Here is a 22260-nt window from a genome sequence, read left to right as displayed (position 1 = left end):
CTGTGTGATGTGAAGATATGACAGGAGAGAGTTCTATTATTGAATATGCTATATGAATAGTATAATGGGTTACTAGAGGTTTGATAAAGTAACAATGGAAAAAATAATAATAATATACAACTTGCTTACCTGCATGTAGACTTACGTAAGTGGTGTAAACTGGCTCTGTTTCCCAGTCTATCCTGTCTCAGGTGCCAGACTTATTATGGACAGAGCATGCCGTCTATAGTGGACTGATAGGCAGTGCTAGCCCAGTTATAATGCATGTTGATCCCAAAAAGAAGCCCTAGTCTCGAGAGCTACCTTAAAAAGGAGCTGCTTCCAAAGTTCATCTCTTCCCTTCTGAATTGGCCGATGTATTTTTTATAAATTTGGCCCATTACATGTTAATCATAAAATAATAGACATTTAATAAATGTGAAGCAGGAAGTGAATATCCAACAGCAATTGGTAATAAATATATAGAGTAACAATGTTAGGGTATACTAAAATAAATACAATGCCTTCCAATAAAGAAAAAGGCATCATATTGTTTGAGAGTGTTCCGTGTGTATTAGCAGTAGAGATTGAGAATGTTTTTTCTACTAGAGTGGGTTTTAGTTGAAGGAAACAGATATGGAGACTAGTGAGAGTAACAAAGACATTGATAGAGAAGGTAAATTGGAAAGATTCATGGTACTCATGATCTATCAGTTGATGTCAAATTGAATGAGTGTTGACAGTATGTGAATGGTAATATGTTATCAGTGGCTTCCAGATAGCCCTGTAATAATGCCATATATTCAGTGCTGTAGAGTACTTAAGAAAAAATACTTTAAAGTACTACTTAATACGTTTTTGGGGTATCTGAACTCTACTTGATTATTATATTTTTGACAACTTTCACTTTTACTTCACTACATTTTTTAAAGAAAATAATGTACTTTTTACTCCATACATTTTATCTGACACCCAAAAGTACTCGTTACATTTTGAATGCTTAGCAGCACAGGAAAATGGTCCAATTCACACACTTATCAAGAGAACACGTGGTTATCCCTATTGCCTCTGATCTGACGGACTCACTCAACACAAATACATCTTTTGAATATTATGTCTGAGTGTTAGAGCATGCCCCTGGTTATCCATACATTTTCAAAACAAGAAAATGGTGCCATCTGCTTTGCGTAATATAAGGAATTTGAAATTATTTCTACTTCTACTTTGACTTTTGAATCCAAGATGGCGTAGCAGTAAGTCGTCCTGTCCCTTGTATATATCGCTTATTTTTCGTTTTTTTAAACATATTTTTCTTCGCATACCTCTTTAAAAACATTTTGCTAATCATAAGCTCCCAAATACTCTCCTGCAACCCGCCTCACCCAATGTAGCTATTTTTCCTAAAGTATTTATATTTACTTCGGAACCGCTTCAACTGAAGCTAGCCAGCTAACCACCAGCTATGCTAGTGGTCTTCAGCTAACCGGTCATCAGCTAACCTTTAGCCCAGAAAGCTCTCGCCAGTTCGAACAACGCGACTCTAACCAGAGCATAACGGACCTATTTATTTTTCATCCCCGGATTCCCACCGCAAACGGAACATTTTTCAGCTGGATCTTCACAACTAGCTGTCTAGCTAAAGTGCAACCCCGGATGATTACCCCTGGCTAGCGTTTCCACCCACTTAGCCTGAAGCTAGCCCGGCCAGAGCACCTGTAGCATACTCCTGAGCTACAATACCCGGGCCTACGACCGGTCTATCGATGTCACCACATGAAGAGGAATAAACAGACTCACCCCATCGCGACTTCCCCCTAAGGCTAACTCTCTAGCCCTCGCTATCTCCCTGCTTGCTAATTCGGCCTGCTAACCGCTAGCTTGTCTAGCTCCGGTCCGCTAACTGCTACCTTGTCTAGCCCGGGCCTACGAACTGTTAGCTTGTTAGCACAGGCCTGCTAACCGTCTGAATCACCGCGTCCCAAACACTCTCTGGACCCATATTTACTTTCTATCTCTTTTTGATTTTTAATTTGTTTATACCTTCCGGAAACCTGCCTCACCCAATGTGATACGGAATCGCTATTATTTTTAATTTTTTAGAACACACTCAAGAACCTCCAGACGCTAATCAGCTAACTAGCTACAAGCTATTTAGTCATTGTTAGTTTTTTTTACCTGGATAACACTCGCCAGTCCAGCTTCCCTGCCCATCCACCGCTGCCCCCTGGACACTGATCTCTTGGCTACATAGCTGATGCACGCTGGACTGTCCATTAATCACGGTACCCCATTCTGCTTGTTTGTTTTATCTGTCGGCCCCGTTACCTAGTCAACGCCATTTTACCTGCTGTCTTGTTGTGCTAGCTGATTAGCCTCACCTACTGTTTTAGCTAGCTTTCACAATTCAACACCTGTGATTACTGTATGCCTCGCTGTATGTCGCTCTCAAATGTCAATATGCCTTGTATACTGTTGTTCAGGTTAGTTATCATTGTTTTAGTTCACAATGGAGCCCCTAGTTCCACTCTTCATACCCCTGTTACCTCCTTTGTCCCACCTCCCACACATGCGGTGACCTCACCCATTACAACCAGCATGTCCAGAGATACAACCCTGAATATATTCTACCATGCCCAGAAACCTGCTCCTCTTATTCTCTGTCCCCAACGCTCTAGGCGACCAGTTTTGATAGCCTTTAGCCGCACCCTCATACTACTCCTCTGTTCCGCGGGTGATGTGGAGGTAAACCCAGGCCCTGCATGTCCCCAGGCACCCTCATTTGTTGACTTCTGTGATCGAAAAAGCCTTGGTTTCATACATGTCAACATCAGAAGCCTCCTCCCTAAGTTTGTTTTACTCACTGCTTTAGCACACTCTGCTAACCCTGATGTCCTTGCCGTGTCTGAATCCTGGCTCAGGAAGGCCACCAAAAATTCAGAGATTTCCATACCCAACTATAACGTCTTCCGTCAAGATAGAACTGCCAAAGGGGGAGGAGTTGCAGTCTACTGCAGAGATAGCCTGCAAAGTAATGTCATACTTTCCAGGTCCATACCCAAACAGTTCGAACTACTAATTTTGAAAATTACTCTCTCCAGAAATAAGTCTCTCACTGTTGCCCCCTGCTACCGACCCCCCTCAGCTCCCAGCTGTGCCCTGGACACCATTTGTGAATTGATCGCCCCCCATCTAGCTTCAGAGTTTGTTCTGTTAGGAGACCTAAACTGGGATATACTTAACACCCCGGCAGTCCTACAATCTAAGCTAGATGGCCTCAATCTCACACAAATCATCAAGGAACCCACCAGGTACAACCCTAACTCTGTAAACAAGGGCACCCTCATAGACGTCATCCTGACCAACTGGCCCTCCAAATACACCTCCGCTGTCTTCAACCAGGATCTCAGCGATCACTGCCTCATTGCCTGTATCCGCCACAGAGCCGCAGTCAAACGACCACCCCTCATCACTGTCAAACGCTCCCTAAAACACTTCTGTGAGCAGGCCTTTCTAATCGACCTGGCCCGGGTATCCTGGAAGGACATTGACCTCATCCAGTCAGTTGAGGATGCCTGGTCATTCTTTAAAAGTAATTTCCTCACCATTTTAAATAAGCATGCTCCGTTCAAAAAATTCAGAACCAAGAACAGATACGGCCCTTGGTTCACTCCAGACCTGACCGCCCTCGACCAGCACAAAAACATCCTGTGGCGGACTGCAATAGCATCGGGATATGCAACTGTTCAGGGAAGTCAGGAACCAATACACGCAGTCAGTCAGGAAAGCTAAGGCCAGCTTCTTCAGGCAGAAGTTTGCATCCTGTAGCTCCAACTCCAAAAAGTTCTGGGACACTGTGAAGTCCATGGAGAACAAGAGCACCTGCTCCCAGCTGCCCACTGCACTGAGGCTAGGTAACACGGTCTCCGGTTGGAGCGAGTGGTCGCATCTGCACGTCGCTCCAACGGGTAGTATAACTTTTTCATTATATTTCATTATATCACAACGGTTTGATTTGTCTTATCTTAGCAATTTCTTCTCAGCTAGCTACATAGCCGTCTTTGTATCAAAGATAATTGCGTAATTATCGTATTTCGCCGTCCTAACGTAGTCTTCACTAGCCAGCTAGCTAACGTCCACTGATTAGCTGCACTGGGAAAACTATTACACTCAACTGAACGACTTGATTAGTTTAGTGTTAGCTAGCTACATAGCTGTCTTTGCTGTCTTCGTATCATCGTATCATCGTATCCAAGATAATTGTGTTGTTTAGGTTTAGAGTGTGTAGTCTTAGAGTGATTATCTTAATTTACCGAGGTTAGCTAGCCAGCTATTTGTCGTCCTTAACGTAGGTGACTCTGCTAGCTAGCCAACAGCTAGCCAACGCTAGCCAACGTCTTCTGTATAGAACTCAACTACCCGGTCGCATTCACAGGTTGTATCACATTTTCACTTCATTTCATTACAGTACAACGGTTTGATTTGTTTGATCGTAGCTAGCTACTTAGCTAGCTACATAGCCGTCTTTGTATCAAAGATAATTGTGTAGTCTAGAGCGATTTTCTAGGTTCGCTAGCCATCTATTGTCGTTCTTTTAACGCAACGTAACGTAAACAACACTGCTAGCTAGCCTGCTAGCCCCCGAATAGCAACACTGCAGAAACTATTACACTCAACGGAACGACTTGATTAGTGTAGTGTCAACAACGCACCCACTGCCAGCTGGCCTACTTCAGCAGTACTGTATCATTTTAATCATTTTAGTCAATAAGATTCTTGCTACGTAGCTTAACTTTCTGAACATTCGAGACGTGTAGTCCACTTGTCATTCCAATCTCCTTTGCATTAGCGTAGCCTCTTCTGTAGCCTGTCAACTATGTGTCTGTTTATCCCTGTTCTCTCCTCTCTGCACAGACCATACAAACGCTCCTCACCGCGTGGCCGCGGCCACCCTACTCTGGTGGTCCCAGCGCGCACGACCCACGTGGAGTTCCAGGTCTCCGGTAGCCTCTGGAACTGCCAATCTGCGGTCAACAAGGCAGAGTTCATCTCAGCCTATGCCTCCCTCCAGTCCCTCGACTTCTTGGCACTGACGGAAACATGGATCACCACAGACAACACTGCTACTCCTACTGCTCTCTCTACGTCCGCCCACGTGTTCTCGCACACCCCGAGAGCGTCTGGTCAGCGGGGTGGTGGCACCGGGATCCTCATCTCTCCCAAGTGGTCATTCTCTCTTTCTCCCCTTACCCATCTGTCTATCGCCTCCTTTGAATTCCATGCTGTCACAGTTACTAGCCCTTTCAAGCTTAACATCCTTATCATTTATCGCCCTCCAGGTTCCCTCGGAGAGTTCATCAATGAGCTTGATGCCTTGATAAGCTCCTTTCCTGAGGACGGCTCACCTCTCACAGTTCTGGGCGACTTTAACCTCCCCACGTCTACCTTTGACTCTTTCCTCTCTGCCTCCTTCTTTCCACTCCTCTCCTCTTTTGACCTCACCCTCTCACCTTCCCCCCTACTCACAAGGCAGGCAATACGCTCGACCTCATCTTTACTAGATGCTGTTCTTCCACTAACCTCATTGCAACTCCCCTCCAAGTCTCCGACCACTGCCTTGTATCCTTTTCCCTCTCGCTCTCATCCAACACCTCCCACACTGCCCCTACTCGGATGGTATCGCGCCGTCCCAACCTTCGCTCTCTCTCCCCCGCTACTCTCTCCTCTTCCATCCTATCATCTCTTCCCTCCGCTCAAACCTTCTCCCACCTATCTCCTGATTCTGCCTCCTCAACCCTCCTCTCCTCCCTCTCTGCATCCCTTGACTCTCTATGTCCCCTATCCTCCAGGCCGGCTCGGTCCTCCCCTCCCGCTCCGTGGCTCGATGACTCATTGCGAGCTCACAGAACAGGGCTCCGGGCAGCCGAGCGGAAATGGAGGAAAACTCGCCTCCCTGCGGACCTGGCATCCTTTCACTCCCTCCTCTCTACATTTTCCTCCTCTGTCTCTGCTGCTAAAGCCACTTTCTACCACGCTAAATTCCAAGCATCTGCCTCTAACCCTAGGAAGCTCTTTGCCACCTTCTCCTCCCTCCTGAATCCTCCACCCCCTCCCCCCTCCTCCCTCTCTGCAGATGACTTCGTCAACCATTTTGAAAAGAAGGTCGACGACATCCGATCCTCGTTTGCTAAGTCAAACGACACCGCTGGTTCTGCTCACACTGCCCTACCCTGTGCTCTGACCTCTTTCTCCCCTCTCTCTCCAGATGAAATCTCTCGTCTTGTGACGGCCGGCCGCCCAACAACCTGCCCGCTTGACCCTATCCCCTCCTCTCTTCTCCAGACCATTTCCGGAGACCTTCTCCCTTACCTCACCTCGCTCATCAACTCATCCCTGACCGTTGGCTACGTCCCTTCCGTCTTCAAGAGAGCGAGAGTTGCACCCCTTCTGAAAAAACCTACACTCGATCCCTCCGATGTCAACAATTACAGACCAGTATCCCTTCTTTCTTTTCTCTCCAAACCTCTTGAACGTGCCGTCCTTGGCCAGCTCTCCCGCTATCTCTCTCTGAATGACCTTCTTGATCCAAATCAGTCAGGTTTCAAGACTAGTCATTCAACTGAGACTGCTCTCCTCTGTATCACGGAGGCGCTCCGCACTGCTAAAGCTAACTCTCTCTCCTCTGCTCTCATCCTTCTAGATCTATCGGCTGCCTTCGATACTGTGAACCATCAGATCCTCCTCTCCACCCTCTCCGAGTTGGGCATCTCCCGGCGCGGCCCACGCTTGGATTGCGTCCTACCTGACAGGTCGCTCCTACCAGGTGGCGTGGCGAGAATCTGTCTCCTCACCACGCGCTCTCACCACTGGTGTCCCCCAGGGCTCTGTTCTTGGCCCTCTCCTATTCTCGCTATACACCAAGTCACTTGGCTCTGTCATAACCTCACATGGTCTCTCTTATCATTGCTATGCAGACGACACACAATTAATCTTCTCCTTTCCCCCTTCTGACGACCAGGTGGCGAATCGCATCTCTGCATGTCTGGCAGACATATCAGTGTGGATGACGGATCACCACCTCAAGCTGAACCTCGGCAAGACGGAGCTGCTCTTCCTCCCGGGGAAGGACTGCCCGTTCCATGATCTCGCCATCACGGTTGACAACTCCATTGTGTCCTCCTCCCAGAGCGCCAAGAACCTTGGCGTGATCCTGGACAACACCCTGTCGTTCTCAACTAACATCAAGGCGGTGGCCCGTTCCTGTAGGTTCATGCTCTACAACATCCGCAGAGTACGACCCTGCCTCACACAGGAAGCGGCGCAGGTCCTAATCCAGGCACTTGTCATCTCCCGTCTGGATTACTGCAACTCGCTGTTGGCTGGGCTCCCTGCCTGTGCCATTAAACCCCTTCAACTCATCCAGAACGCCGCAGCCCGTCTGGTGTTCAACCTTCCCAAGTTCTCTCACGTCACCCCGCTCCTCCGTTCTCTCCACTGGCTTCCAGTTGAAGCTCGCATCCGCTACAAGACCATGGTGCTTGCCTACGGAGCTGTGAGGGGAACGGCACCTCAGTACCTCCAGGCTCTGATCAGGCCCTACACCCAAACAAGGGCACTGCGTTCATCCACCTCTGGCCTGCTCGCCTCCCTACCACTGAGGAAGTACAGCTCCCGCTCAGCCCAGTCAAAACTGTTCGCTGCCCTGGCCCCCCAATGGTGGAACAAACTCCCTCACGACGCCAGGACAGTGGAGTCAATCACCATCTTCCGGAGACACCTGAAACCCCACCTCTTTAAGGAATACCTAGGATAGGTTAAGTAATCCCTCTCACCCCACCCCCCCCTAAGTTTTAGATGCACTATTGTAAGTGACTGTCCCACTGGATGTCATAAGGTGAATGCACCAATTTGTAAGTCGCTCTGGATAAGAGCGTCTGCTAAATGACTTAAATGTAATGTAAATGTAAATGTAAATCCATGATTATCGAAAACTTCAATAAGCATTTCTCAACGGCTGGCCATGCCTTCCGCCTGGCTACTCCAACCTCGGCCAACAGCTCTGCCCCCCCCTCCGCAGCTCCTTGCCCAAGCCTCTCCAGGTTCTCCTTTACCCAAATCCAGATAGCAGATGTTCTGAAAGAGCTGCAAAACCTGGACCCGTACAAATCAGCTGGGCTTGACAATCTGGACCCTCTATTTCTGAAACTATCCGCCGCCATTGTCGCAACCCCTATTACCAGCCTGTTCAACCTCTCTTTCATATCGTCTGAGATCCCCAAGGATTGGAAAGCTGCCGCAGTCATCCCCCTCTTCAAAGGGGGAGACACCCTGGACCCAAACTGTTATAGACCTATATCCATCCTGCACTGCCTATCTAAAGTCTTCGAAAGCCAAGTCAACAAACAGGTCACTGACCATCTCGAATCCCACCGTACCTTCTCCGCTGTGCAATCTGGTTTTCTGAGCCAGTCACGGATGCACCTCAGCCACACTCAAGGTACTAAACGATATCATAACCGCCATTGATAAAAGACAGTACTGTGCAGCCGTCTTCATCGACCTTGCCAAGGCTTTCGACTCTGTCAATCACCATATTCTTATCGGCAGACTCAGTAGCCTCGGTTTTTTGGATGACTGCCTTGCCTGGTTCACCAATGACTTTGCAGACAGAGTTCAGTGTGTCAAATCGGAGGGCATGCTGTCCGGTCCTCTGGCAGTCTCTATGGGGGTGCCACAGGGTTCAATTCTCGGGCCGACTCTTTTCTCTGTATATATCAATGATGTTGCTCTTGCTGCGGGCGATTCCCTGATCCACCTCTACGCAGACGACACCATTCTATATACTTTCGGCCTGTCATTGGACACTGTGCTATCTAACCTCCAAACGAGCTTCAATGCCATACAACACTCCTTCCGTGGCCTCCAACTGCTCTTAAACGCTAGTAAAACCAAATGCATGCTTTTCAACCGATCGCTGCCTGTACCCGCATGCCCGACTAGCATCACCACCCTGGATGGTTCCGACCTTGAATATGTGGACATCTATAAGTACCTAGGTGTCTGGCTAGACTGCAAACTCTCCTTCCAGACTCATATCAAACATCTCCAATCGAAAATCAAATCAAGAGTCGGCTTTCTATTCCGCAACAAAGCCTCCTTCACTCACGCCGCCAAGCTTACCCTAGTAAAACTGACTATCCTACCGATCCTCGACTTCGGCGATGTCATCTACAAAATGGCTTCCAACACTCTACTCAGCAGACTGGATGCAGTCTATCACAGTGCCATCCGTTTTGTCACTAAAGCACCTTATACCACCCACCACTGCGACTTGTATGCTCTAGTCGGCTGGCCCTCGCTACATATTCGTCGCCAGACCCACTGGCTCCAGGTTGGGGCGGCAGCGTAGCCTAGTGGTTAGAGCATTGGACTAGTAACCGGAAGGTTGTGAGTTCAAACCCCCGAGCTGACAAGGTACAAATCTGTCGTTCTGCCCCTGAACAGGCAGTTAACCCACTGTTCCCAGGCCGTCATTGAAAATAAGAATATGTTCTTAACTGACTTGCCTGGTTAAATAAAGGTAAAATGTAAAAAAAAAAAAAAAGTCCATGCTAGGTAAAGCTCCGCCTTATCTCAGTTCACTGGTCACGATGGCAACACCCATCCGTAGCACGCGCTCCAGCAGGTGTATCTCACTGATCATCCCTAAAGCCAACACCTCATTTGGCCGCCTTTCGTTCCAGTACTCTGCTGCCTGTGACTGGAACGAACTGCAAAAATCGCTGAAGTTGGAGACTTTTATCTCCCTCACCAACTTCAAACATCAGCTATCTGAGCAGCTAACCGCTCGCTGCAGCTGTACATAGTCTATTGGTAAATAGCCCACCCATTTTCACCTACCTCATTCCCATACTATTTTTATACTGTTTTTATTTACTTTTCTGCTATTTTGCACACCAATATCTCTACCTGTACGTGACCATCTGATCATTTATCACTCCAGTGTTAATCTGCAAAATTGTAATTATTCGCCTACCTCCTCATGCCTTTTGCACACATTGTATATAGACTCCCCCCTTTTTTTTCTGTGTTATTGACTTGTTAATTGTTAACTCCATGTGTAACTCTGTGTTGTCTGTTCACACTGCTATGCTTTATCTTGGCCAGGTCGCAGTTGCAAATGAGAACTTGTTCTCAACTAGCCTACCTGGTTAAATAAAGGTGAAATAAAAATAAATAAAATAAAAAATATTTAGAACTAAATACTTTTAGACTTTTACTCATAGTATTTTACTGGGTGACTCACTTTTACTTGAGTAACTTTCTATTAAGGTATCTATACTTTTACTCAAGTATGACAACTGGGTCCTTGTTCCACAACTGCATATTTTAGTAATTTGAAGTAAAGGTTTCAATTCAAGGTCACATGACGAACAGAGGGACTGAGTCTTGGGACTGATATCATATTAGAGGTTGCCATCTGTCACACCCTGATCTGTTTCACCTGTCTTTGTGCTTGTCTCCACCCCCTCCAGGTGTCACCCATCTTCCCCATTATCCCCTGTGTATTTATACCTGTGTTCTCTGTTTGTCTCATTTACGTGGAACTGCATCCATATGCATTCAGATCCAACATGGCGCAGCCAGCGCCATCAATAAATGAGGAAAGTTGGCTAAATAAGCCACATTTACGTGTCCTTGTAACCAGCCTATAACAAATTACAGAAACACTATTTATTGTGTTTCAATGTGTAGCGTATACAAAACTTTACAGCCTATATTTGGAGAGGTTTTAGCCTAATTTCCAAAAACAATAATTGTAACAATAGTCCACCTCACGGTTCAGCTTTCAGAGGTTTGAGTGTTGGGCCAGTAACCGAAAAGTTGCTGGATCGAATCCCCGAGCTGCCGAGGTAAAAATCTGTCATTCTACCCCTTAGCAAGGCTATGTTAACCCACTGTTCCCTGGGCCGATGTCAATTAGGGCAGCCCCCTGCACTTCTCTGATTCAGAGGTGTTGGGTTAAATGCGGAAGATACATTTCAGTTCAATGCATTCAGTTGTACAACTGACTAGGTATCCCACTTTCCCTTTCCTCTATGCAGCGACTGGCCTGCTTCCACCTGGGCACTGTGGCCATCCTCATGTACATCCACAACCAGGTCAAAGGCTACAGATGTGCCATATCATTAGATTCTCTTTGAGAGAATAAGAGGTTAAGAGAGAAAAATAGTATAACTTTCTGTCAAAGGTCAGCATTAGATCTAAATTATGTTAAATTAAAGCAACATAACTTGTATTACGTTTTAAGTTAATTTGAGTTGAATGAAGTGAATATTGGCTTAGCAACCGCATGACGCAGCGTGACAACGTGAACATGAATGTTCAAGAATCCCAAATTGCATTATGCATTTCCTCCTTCTTTCTAGAGTAGCTTTGATGGCTGTTGGGTTTTTGATGCCAATGTTATCTCACAAATGTGAGGATGTGTGAGGTGGAAAAAACTAAAATGAAGAAATCTCATTCTTTCAACATTTTATTGGTGACAATGTCTGGTATGCATATAAACAAATCTGAGGCGTTACCACCCTGTGTTAGAGGCCAAGTGGGCATGACTGGACATGATTGAAATCATACTCAACCCTCAAATATCCAAAGAACATCATACATTTCTCAGAATCTCGCAAATCTCTGTTCTGAAAAGGTACTGACTATATGACAAATTATCTTTTTTACCATTTGCAGTCAATTTTGGAATAATAATAAATGCCGTTTTTTTTATTCAGCTCCCCTTTGAGGGATAGTTTTCCTTCTGTCAAAGAAGGTCAACAATATGGGTGTAATGAATTTCCTCTTCTTCTGAAGAGGAGAGGCGAAACGGATCAGAGGACCAATACGCGGCGTGGTAATTGTCCATGGTTCTTTTTAATACGTTAAGGTACACATGAACAACTGACTACAAAAAACAAGAAATGTGAAAACTCAAAACAGTCCTATCTGGTGCAAAGACAGAGACAGGAACAATCACCCACAAACACACAGTGAAACCCAGGCTACCTAAGTATGATTCTCAATCAGAGACAACTAATGACACCTGCCTCTGATTGAGAACCATACTAGGCCGAAACATAGAAATACCCAAATCATAGAAAAACAAACATAGACTGCCCACCCAACTCACGCCCTGACCATACTAACTAAATACAAAACACAGGAAATAAAGGTCAGAACGTGACAATGGGTAGGTGAAAAGCTATGATCCCTTATTGATATCACTTATTAAATCCACTTCATCAATGTGGATGCAGGGGAGGAGACAAGTTAAAGAAGGATTTTTAATCCTTGAGACAGTTGAGACATGGATTGTGTATGTCTGCCATTCAGTGGGTGAATGCACAAGACACAACACAAGAGTTAAGTGCCTTTAAGGGGTGTATGGTAGTAGGTGCATGGCGCACCTGTTTGAATGTGTTAAGAACTGCAATGCTGCAGGGCCTTTCACGCTTATCAAGAATGGTTACCACCCAAAGGACATCCAGCCAACTTAACACAACTGTGGGAAGCATTGGAGTCAACATGTTTTGTGCAGTCAGTATATTATGATGTACAGAAAAGTTTTAATTTGAATTTGCTTATAATATTTCAGAGGAGATCCGTGGCAACTCAATTCACACTTGATTCGTGCAAATCTGTACAAAAAGTAATTCAGCAGATTTTGTGCGTTTTAGTTCGGCTTAGTTCGTGTGAAAACATATTTTTTGTCCGACTTCATTCATAGGAAAATACACACATTTTTGTGTTACTTCAATTATAGGAAAACTTTGGAACAATCTTTAAAAATGTATTGGAGCAATGCATTTTGGGCAGTGGTGTTCTACACTGCCTTTTTCGTGTTCCACATTTATTTACCTAAAAAAAACAAATGTGTTAACAACCCAATATTGTAAATTAACCAGGTTATCACCGAAATACTTATAATATAATAGTATCCTTACGTTTTATGAAATTCTTTATTAATGCCAATGCTGTTTTCTATGCTTGTTTTCGCTTAATATTTTGTATGCTGGTGTCACGACGGTCAGTCCCTATCCTTGTTCGGTGGTCGACATCACCGATCTTCTAGCCATAGCTGATCCACTTTTCATTTTCCATTTGTTTTGTCTTGTCTTCCCACACACCTGGTTTCAATTCCATCATTACATACGTTGTGTATTTAACCCTCTGTTCCCCCCCATGTCCATGTCCTTCTTTATTGTAAGTGCTTGTGCACGTTATGCTGGTGTGCAACGGGTTTTGTACCTATTTTATTGTTTATTCTGTTTACGTTGATTTTATTATTAAAATACGCCATTGTAACACAGTTTTCGCTCTCCTGCACCTGACTTCTCTGCCGCCAGTACGCACCCCTTACAGAATTCCGGACCAAACTTATGGAGTCAGCAGGAGCAGGTACAGAAGTGGAGGAGCGCGTCCGGGAGCATACAGCAATGCTACACCATCTTGGCACCGCCATGGACTGCGTTGTCCAGACAATGGACAGCTGAGAAAGACAGGAAGTTCTCCCAGCACCTCTACCAGTACAACCGGGGTCTCCACTATGCGCCCTTTCTTCTCCTGGACCCAGTGGGATTCGTCTCTCCCTTCCCCAGGAATAAGATGGGAAGGCTGCGAACTGCCAGGGGTTCCTATTGCAGCTGGACCTATACCTGGCGACCGTCCACCCGGCTCCTTCGGGCCGTGAGAGGGTGTGTGCTCTCGTCTCGTGCCTCACCGGGAAAGCCCTGGAGTGGGCCAACGACGTGTGGAGAGATGCGGCGTTTGGACCAGTTTGAGGAGTTCACCCGCCGCTTCCGGGCAGTCTTCGACCACCCGCCCGAGGGTAGAGCGGAGGGTGAACGCCTCTTCCATCTGAGGCAGGGGACGAGGAGCGCCCAGGAGTTCGCCCTGGAGTTTCGACCATTATAGCTGCAGTCTGAGCGAGGACGTCCGTCGGGAGTTGGCCTGCAGAGACTCCACCCTCACGTTCGACCAGCTGGTGGACCTGTCCATCCGGCTGGATAACCTGCTGGCTACCCGCGGACGTTCAGATTGGGGTTTGTTGGTTCCATCCCCCCGCACCCCCTCTCCAATACCCATGGAGCTGGGAGAGGCGGTGCGCAGGGAGACCGGAGGGGGTTCCAGCTCGTGCACCATCAGTGGCCGCAGAGGTCACACTGCCGGTCGGTGCTGGGTTGGTTCCTCTGGGTATCGAGGCAGCAGGTAGGGCGCTCTGGCGTCACCCCAGGTGAGCCAGCACCATTCTCACCCAGAGCGCTCTGTTGCACATATGTTTGTGTATGTCACTTTTCCTGAGTTTTCCCCGCATTCCCAGCATAAGGCGCTCGTCAATTCAGGCACGGCTGGGAATTTCATAGATAGATTGTTTGCCCATAGTTTAGGGATCCCCATTGTTCCCGTGGCTGTGCCGTTCCCCGTTCACACCTTAGATAGTTGACCATTAGGGTCAGGGTTGATTAGGGAGGCCACCGCTCTTCTGGGCATGGTGACGCAGGGGGGTCACAAGGAGAGAATTAGTCTCTTCCTTATTGATTCTCCTGCATTTCCCGTGGTGCTAGGCCTACCCTGGTAAAGCTTGTCATGACCCCACTGATTCTTGGCCACAGAGGGCTCTCACGGGGTGGTCGCAAGAGTGCTCGGGGAGGTGTTTAGGGGTTTGCAGATCAGGTCTCCACCGTGCTCATTCCCCCTGAATATGCAGATTTGGATATTGCCTCCTCCAAAAAGAAGGCAACTCAGATCTGAACCAGATCACGGTGAGGTATAGTTACCCGCTACCTCTCATAGCCACAGCAATAGAGTCAATGCACAGGGCGCGCTTCTTCACCAAACTCGATCTCAGGAGCGCTTACAACGTGGTGCGTATCCGGGAGGGAGACGAATGGAAGACGGCTTTCAGTACCACCTATGGGCACTATGAGTACCTTGTCATGCCATACGGGTTGATGAATGCTTCCTCAGCCTTTATAGATGAGATTTTCAGGGACCTGCACGGGCAGGGTGTAGTGGTGTATATTGATGACATTCTGATATACTCCGCTACACGCGCCGAGCATGTGTTACTGGTGTGCAGGGTACTTGGTCGCCTGTTGGAGCATGACCTGTACATCAAGGCTGAGGAATGCCTGTTCTTCCAGCAGTCCGTCTCCTTCCTAGGGTATCGCATTTCCACCTCAGGGGTGGAGATGGAGAGTGACCGCATTGCAGCCGTGCGTAATTGGCCGACTCCCACCACGGTAAAGGAGGTGCAGCGGTTCTTAGGGTTTGCCAACTATTACTGGTGGTTTATCCGGGGTTTTGGTAAGGAAGTGGCTCCCATTACCTCAATGCTGAAGGGGGGCCCGGTACGTTTGCAGTGGTCAGCTGAGGTGGACAGGGCTTTTAGTCACCTGAGGGCTCTGTTTACCTCGGCTCCCGTGCTGGCCCATCCGGATCCCTCTTTGGCGTTCATAGTGGAGGTGGACGTGTCCGAGGCTGGGATAGGAGCTGTGCTCTCTCAGCGCTCGGGTACGCCACAAAAGCTCCGCCCCTGTGCCTTCTTCTCGAAAGAAGCTCAGCCTCGCTGAGCAAAACTATGACGTGAGGGACTGGGAGCTGTTGGCTGTCGTAAAGGCCTTGAAGGCGTGGAGACATTGGCTTGAGGGGGCTAGGCACCGTTTTCTCATCTGGACTGACCATCGCAATCTGGAGTACATCCAGGCAGCGAGGAGACTGAACCCTCGCCAGGCAAGGTGGGCCATGTTGTTCACCCATTTTGTGTTCACCCTTTCCTGTAGACCAGGCTCCCAGAACGTGAAGGCAAACGCATTGTCCCGGCTGTATGACACAGAGGAGCGGCCCATGGCTCACACTCCCATACTCCTCACCTCCTGCCTGGTTACGCCGGTAGTGTGGGAGCTGGACACTGACATTGAGCAGGTGTTACGTGCAGAGCCCGCTCCCGTCCAGTATCTTACTGGGTGTCTGTACGTCCCGTCTGCTGTTCATGACCGGTTGATCTATTGGGCCCACACGTCACCCTCCTCTGGACATCCTGCGATTGGTCAGACAGTGAGCTGTTTGAGCAGGAGGTACTAGTGGCCCACATTGGCTAAGGACATGAGGGTTCATGTTTCCTCCTGCTCGGTGTGCGCCCAGTGTAAGGCTTCTAGGCACAGCCCAGAGGGAAGCTACACCCCTTTCCCATTCCACAGCGGCCTTGGTCGCACCTGTCGGTGGATTTTCTTACCGATCTTCCCCCCCTCACAGGGTAACACCGCGATCCTGGTCATTGTGGATCGGTTCTCTAAGTCCTGTCGTCTCCTCCCTCTGCCCGGTCTCCCTATGGCCCTACAGACTGTGGAGGCTTTGTTTACACACGTCTTCAAGCACTACGGGGTGCCTGAGGATATAGTGTCTGATCGAGGTCCCCAGTTCACGTCTAGGGTCTGGAGGGCGTTCATGGAACGTCTGGGGTCTCGATCAGCCTTACTTCAGGGTTTCACCCCGAGAGTAATGGGCAGGTGGAGAGAGTAAACCAGGATGTGGGCAGGTTTCCTAATAATTCATCATCTTAACCGAGCTTACTGCATCTTGGGCAGGAAGTCTTGATATAAAGGATCTATACATAATCATACTTGAGACACATCAGGTGATACAGGTTCCTTGTAAGTGGGATAGTCATACTTCTAAAGGAAACATACCCAAAGCCCTTTTCTTGTAATCTTATCATTTTGACATGTTGCACTGACATATGTTCTGTACTGACTGTCCATGTGACCTCAACTAGTCATCAGAATATGGAACCTGTTGTTTAACAAATCTGCTAGGTCCTTCAAAAAGTTGGTGCTGGCTTATCAGCTCAATATTCGGAACTAAAAAATGTACTTCAATCTACTACAATTTTGGACACAGTTCCACAGATTATTGTTTTAGCTTCTTATATCACTGGCGTTAAAACCTGTTGAGTGTAGGGGGCAGTATTTGGATTTTTGGATGAAAAACGTACCCAAATTGAACTGCCTATTTCTCAGGCCCAGAATCTAGAATATGCATATAATTGTAAAATTTGGATAGAAAACACTCTAAAGTTTCCAAAACTGTCAAAATATTGTCTGTGAGTATAACAGAACTGATATTGCAGGCGAAAACCTGAGGAAAATTCAACCAGGAAGTGGCCTCTATTTTGAAAGCTCCATGTTCCATTGAATGCCTTCCCTCCATTTAAAGGGATATCAACCAGATTCCTTTTCCTACGGCTTCCCCATGTTGTGAACAGTCTTTAGACATAGTTTCATGATTTTATTTAGAAAAATGAGCGAGAAATATCACATTGGGTCAGTGTATAGCTGGGTGTTCCCAGAATTTTGCTTGCGCAACAGTTTGGTACAGCCATTGTGTCTCTCTCTCCTTTTGACGAAGCTAAAGTCCCGGTTGATATATTATCGATTATATATTGACAAAACAACATGAGGGTTGTGGATAAAAAACATTTGACATGTTTCTGTGGACATTACGGATACTATTTGGAATTTGTCTGCGATGTCGTGACCGCTCGCGCCTGTGGATTTCTGAACATAACGCACCAAACAAATGGAGGTATTTTGGATATAAAAACCATCTTTATGGAACAAAAGGAACTTTTATTATGTAACTGGGAGTCTTGTGAGTGTAAACATCCGAAGATCATCAAAGGTAAGCAATTTAATGTATTGCTTTTCTGACTTTCGTGACCAATCTACTTGGCGGCTAGCTGTTTGTAATATTTTGTCTACTGAGAGAGATGTTCTTACATACACATGGATAGCTTTCGCCGAAAAGCTTTATTGAAATCTGACACGCCAGGTGGATTAACAACAAGCTAAACTTTGTTTTGCTATATTGCACTTGTGATTTCATGAAAATTAAATATTTTTAGTAATTTAATTTGAATTTGGCGCACTGCAATCCAGCTGATGTTGACGTAAATGATCCCGCTAACGGGATGGGTGCATCAAAAAGTTAACCAAACAATAAAAATCCATAATAATCATTGGAAATGGTAAAAAATGTATCTTATTCAATTATACATACCTCCACATGTCCCACTGTGTCCATTACAGCCTGTTTGAGTTCAGTGAGTACCACTACATTTTCCCCTGGTGGCTTATCTATTTGTCCACAGGAAGATTATCTCTAACCTAAACACCAGTTGGCAGCCTCTAATATAATCAGTCCCAAGGCACAATCCCTCTTTTCATCATGTGACATTGTATCGAAACATTTACTTCTACAAATTATAAAAATATTGCATTATTAGAGTGCTATCTGAAAGCCACTAATATCACCATCCACTTGGTTACTTTCACCAGTCTCCATGTCTGTTTCATTCAACTAGGACCCTTTCTTCCTAATAGGAAGACCCTCTCAATCACTACTGCTAATACACACGGATCACTCTCAAACAATGTTCTGCTTTTACCCCTATTGTAAGGTTAAAAAACAAAACAGACATGATACATTTCTCCTTATTGGAAGCCACTGTTTTCATTTTAGCCTACCCTAACAATGTTACTCTATATATTTATTACCAATTTCTGTTGGATATTCACTTTCTGCTTCACACTTATTAAATGTCTATTATTTTGAGATGTATACGTATGTAATGCGCCGAAATGATAAAATACATCGGCCAATTCAGAAGGGGAGAGATAAACACTATAACTGGGCTGGCACTGTCTATCAGTCCACTGTAGATGGAGTGCTCTGTCCATAATAAGTTTGGCACCGGAGACAGGATAGACTGGGCCTTAAGTTTAGTTAACAAAACTCAGCTCACACAGAACTGGTTTGAGAATTCACTCAGACTCGCACCTCTTTCACATCACACAGAATCCCTATATACTGTTATAAACCGTAGGTATTCACACCACTCCATGTGCATCTTCAACGATTCCCTGTCGTTACATCCTATGCACCATATGTACCTTCAAAGGTTCTTGCCGCTATTTCCTATACATATAAAACGACACCCCATGCTCAATAACACCTTGTGCTATTACTAGTAGTCCCAGAGTACGATGGGTGGTGGTGGACGGAACCCATTGACAACATTATATATCGAAACATAGAGTTGAAGTCGGAAGATTACATACACCTTAGTCAAATACATTTAAACTCAGTTCACGTTTCCTGACATTTAATCCTAGTAAAAATCCCCTGTCTTAGGTCAGTTAGGATCACCACTTTATTTTAAGGAATGTGAAATGTCAGAATAATAGTAGAGAGAATGATTTATTTCAGCGTTTATTTTTTTTATCACATAAAAATTCAGTTACACCAGCTTTGTCAGGAGGAATGGGACAAATTTCACGCAACTTATTGTTGGAAGCTTGTGGGAGGCTACCCAAAACGATTGACCCAAGTTAAACAATTTAAAGGCAACGCTATCAAATACTAATTGAGTGTATGTAAACGTCTGACCCACTGGAATTGTGATACAGTGAATTATAAGTGAAATAATCTGTCTGTAAACAATTGTTGGAAAAATTACTTATGTCATGCACAAAGAAGATGTCCGAACCGACTTGCCAAAACTATATTTGGTTATCAAGAAATGTAATGACTCCAACCTAAATGTATGTAAACTACCGACTTCAACCGTACCTGTATTAATAACCGATAAAGAAAATCACCTGTTTCTATCTGTGTGAAACAGTTTGTGCACTTTATCAGATTTTTCCAGAAGAGTTTGAGACACTTTGCTTGTGTGCGCAACATAAAGTACGTCTATACACTTCAGTTTCTCTGTAGTAAAATAATGTTGACATGCTGCTCCCCACCCAGTGCTGCTCTGTGCTCTGGAACAGAATTAACCCTTTCACATGTCTGATCTCTCTTCATTCATGATACATTCTTGATACAAAAGTGTCAATCAGAAATGTTAGTTAAGGAGTTACTGCAGATGTATTGAAGGTTTTCTAAAGACATCGACTACAATAGAATTCACAGGGGATGAACAAATACAGTCCGTCTAGCTAGATTTGATCCTCATTTAACCTTTCACTGCAGTAGACTAAATCAGGGTCACACACAGTGTTGTTAGTCTTCAACAAATCTACTTTGAAACAAAAGTCTACACCTCACGCACATGGTTCTGGGCTTAATAAAAGACACCCGTACCATGTCAGATGTAGAGTTAAAATGTAATACATTGAGTTTGAACCCCGATATTACACTTTATATACATCACAGAAGACTGAAATATAACAAAACGGTTTGACATAGCAACACTGGGTCTTCGACTGTTTAAAAAAAAAAGTTGACTAATTATGAACATATGAAACATCCATAACATTCCACCCAGGCAGGAAAGGGCTACATGAGCAGGAAACATCAAGATTATGCCATTAAACATACTCACTTTCACTTCAAAAACAGGTCCTACAAAAAAATGTGGATTGTCTTTTGTTAAAGGCAATGCTTGATCATAACTGACAATACCTAAATTGTGGCGATAATGCAACATTTGACCAATTAGTACTTATAGAGTTGTTGACAATGTATCCATAAAAAATGAATATCTATGACTATCTCTATTCATGAATGAGAGCAGAGTTTTAACCCCAAATATCTTTGATAAAATGTTTATACAGAGTAATAAAATAAATAAAAACAAGCAATGTTTGTGAGCGCTATCGGGAAAGACAGGATCAGTTAGCAATGTTTGTGAGCGCTATCGGGAAAGACAGGATCAGTTCAGTGGGGGATATGAGTTTGTATCTGTAATGCCATTAAGAAATCCACTAAGAGGGAGAAACAATCAAATAATATACCCAAATAAGAACAACTATATATATCCAACAACAAAACAATATATTTAATGAATTTAAATGCTTGTGATTATCTTGGAAAAAGAGCCGTATCAGACCAGGGCTCAATATATTTGTGTTTCTGTCAAATACGTTAGCTGCACTTGATTGAGCTCGCCTGATGCAACGGAAGCAATGGAATAGTCCCAAATGTACAGACCCCGCCGATCTGGCACTACATACCTGCTCAATCAAACACCCAAAGCATTTTGAAACAAAACAACAACTATGTGAACCCAGGTCTGTCCTGTATGAGTTTGATTATTTCTATCTCGTCTTTTCCTCTACCTTCTGGTGGACATCAGGAATGAATATCGGCTGGCCATGACCCCCATCCTGTCGTCTATGCTGCATCTGGCCTGCCATCACCTGAGCTTCGTGACCAAAGGATCCTTCATCATCACCCTGGTGGAGATCCCTCGCCTTATCCTCACCTACATCCACAATCAGCTGCAAGGGAAAGTAGTTCCTTTATCATATTAACTGTCTTAGATCCACAGCCAGTATGTCCTTTATCGTCCTCATCTACAACCTGCTCTAAGACTGAGTATGTCCATCAACACATTCACTTATACAGTATGAACACACAGCTTTAAGGCTGAGTATGTCCTTCAACACATTCACTTATACAGTATGGACACACAGCTTTAAGGCAGAGTAAGTCCTTTGTCACATTCCCCAAAATCCACAACCAGTTACAACTTTATTTAGTGGAGACACTTTTTTTTGCCAGAATTTCTGGTGACCACACCACACCACAAATCTGAGACAACCTTAAAGTCAATACATTTAGATTTTTACATGAACAAATAACCTTAAATGTATTATATTTTCATCTCTCTTATCAAAATTAAGAGAACCAATAAATACACTTAATAAAATTGCATTTCCGTCTTTCTTAAAGTTTGTATATCGTCCCATAATATAATCTGTACTCTTGTTTGTCTCCCCCTATTGCCAAAATAATATGTTTATACAGTTGAAGTCAGAAGTTTACATACACTTAGGTTGGAGTCATTAAAACTCGTTTTTCAACAAATCCACAAATGTATTGTTAACAAACTATAGTTTGTAAGTGCATGACACAAGTAATTTTTCCAACAATTGTTTACAGACAGATTATTTCACTTATAAATCACTGTATCACAATTACAGTGGGTCAGAAGTTTACATACACTTAAGTTGACTGTGCCTTTAAAAGGCTTGGAAAATTCCAGAAAATTATGTCATGGCTTTAGAAACTTCTGATAAGCTAATTGACATAATTTGAGTCAATTGGAGATGTTCCTGTAGATGTATTTCAAGGCCCACCTTCAAACTCAGGGCCTCTTTGCTTGACATCATGGGAAAATCAAAAGATATCAGCCAAGACCTCAGAAAAACCATTGCAGACATCCAC

The sequence above is a fragment of the Oncorhynchus gorbuscha genome, linkage group LG17, assembly GCF_021184085.1.
Source record: "Oncorhynchus gorbuscha isolate QuinsamMale2020 ecotype Even-year linkage group LG17, OgorEven_v1.0, whole genome shotgun sequence".
NCBI classification, from domain to species: Eukaryota; Metazoa; Chordata; class Actinopteri; order Salmoniformes; family Salmonidae; genus Oncorhynchus; species Oncorhynchus gorbuscha.
Note: the sequence above shows the minus strand (reverse complement) of the source record.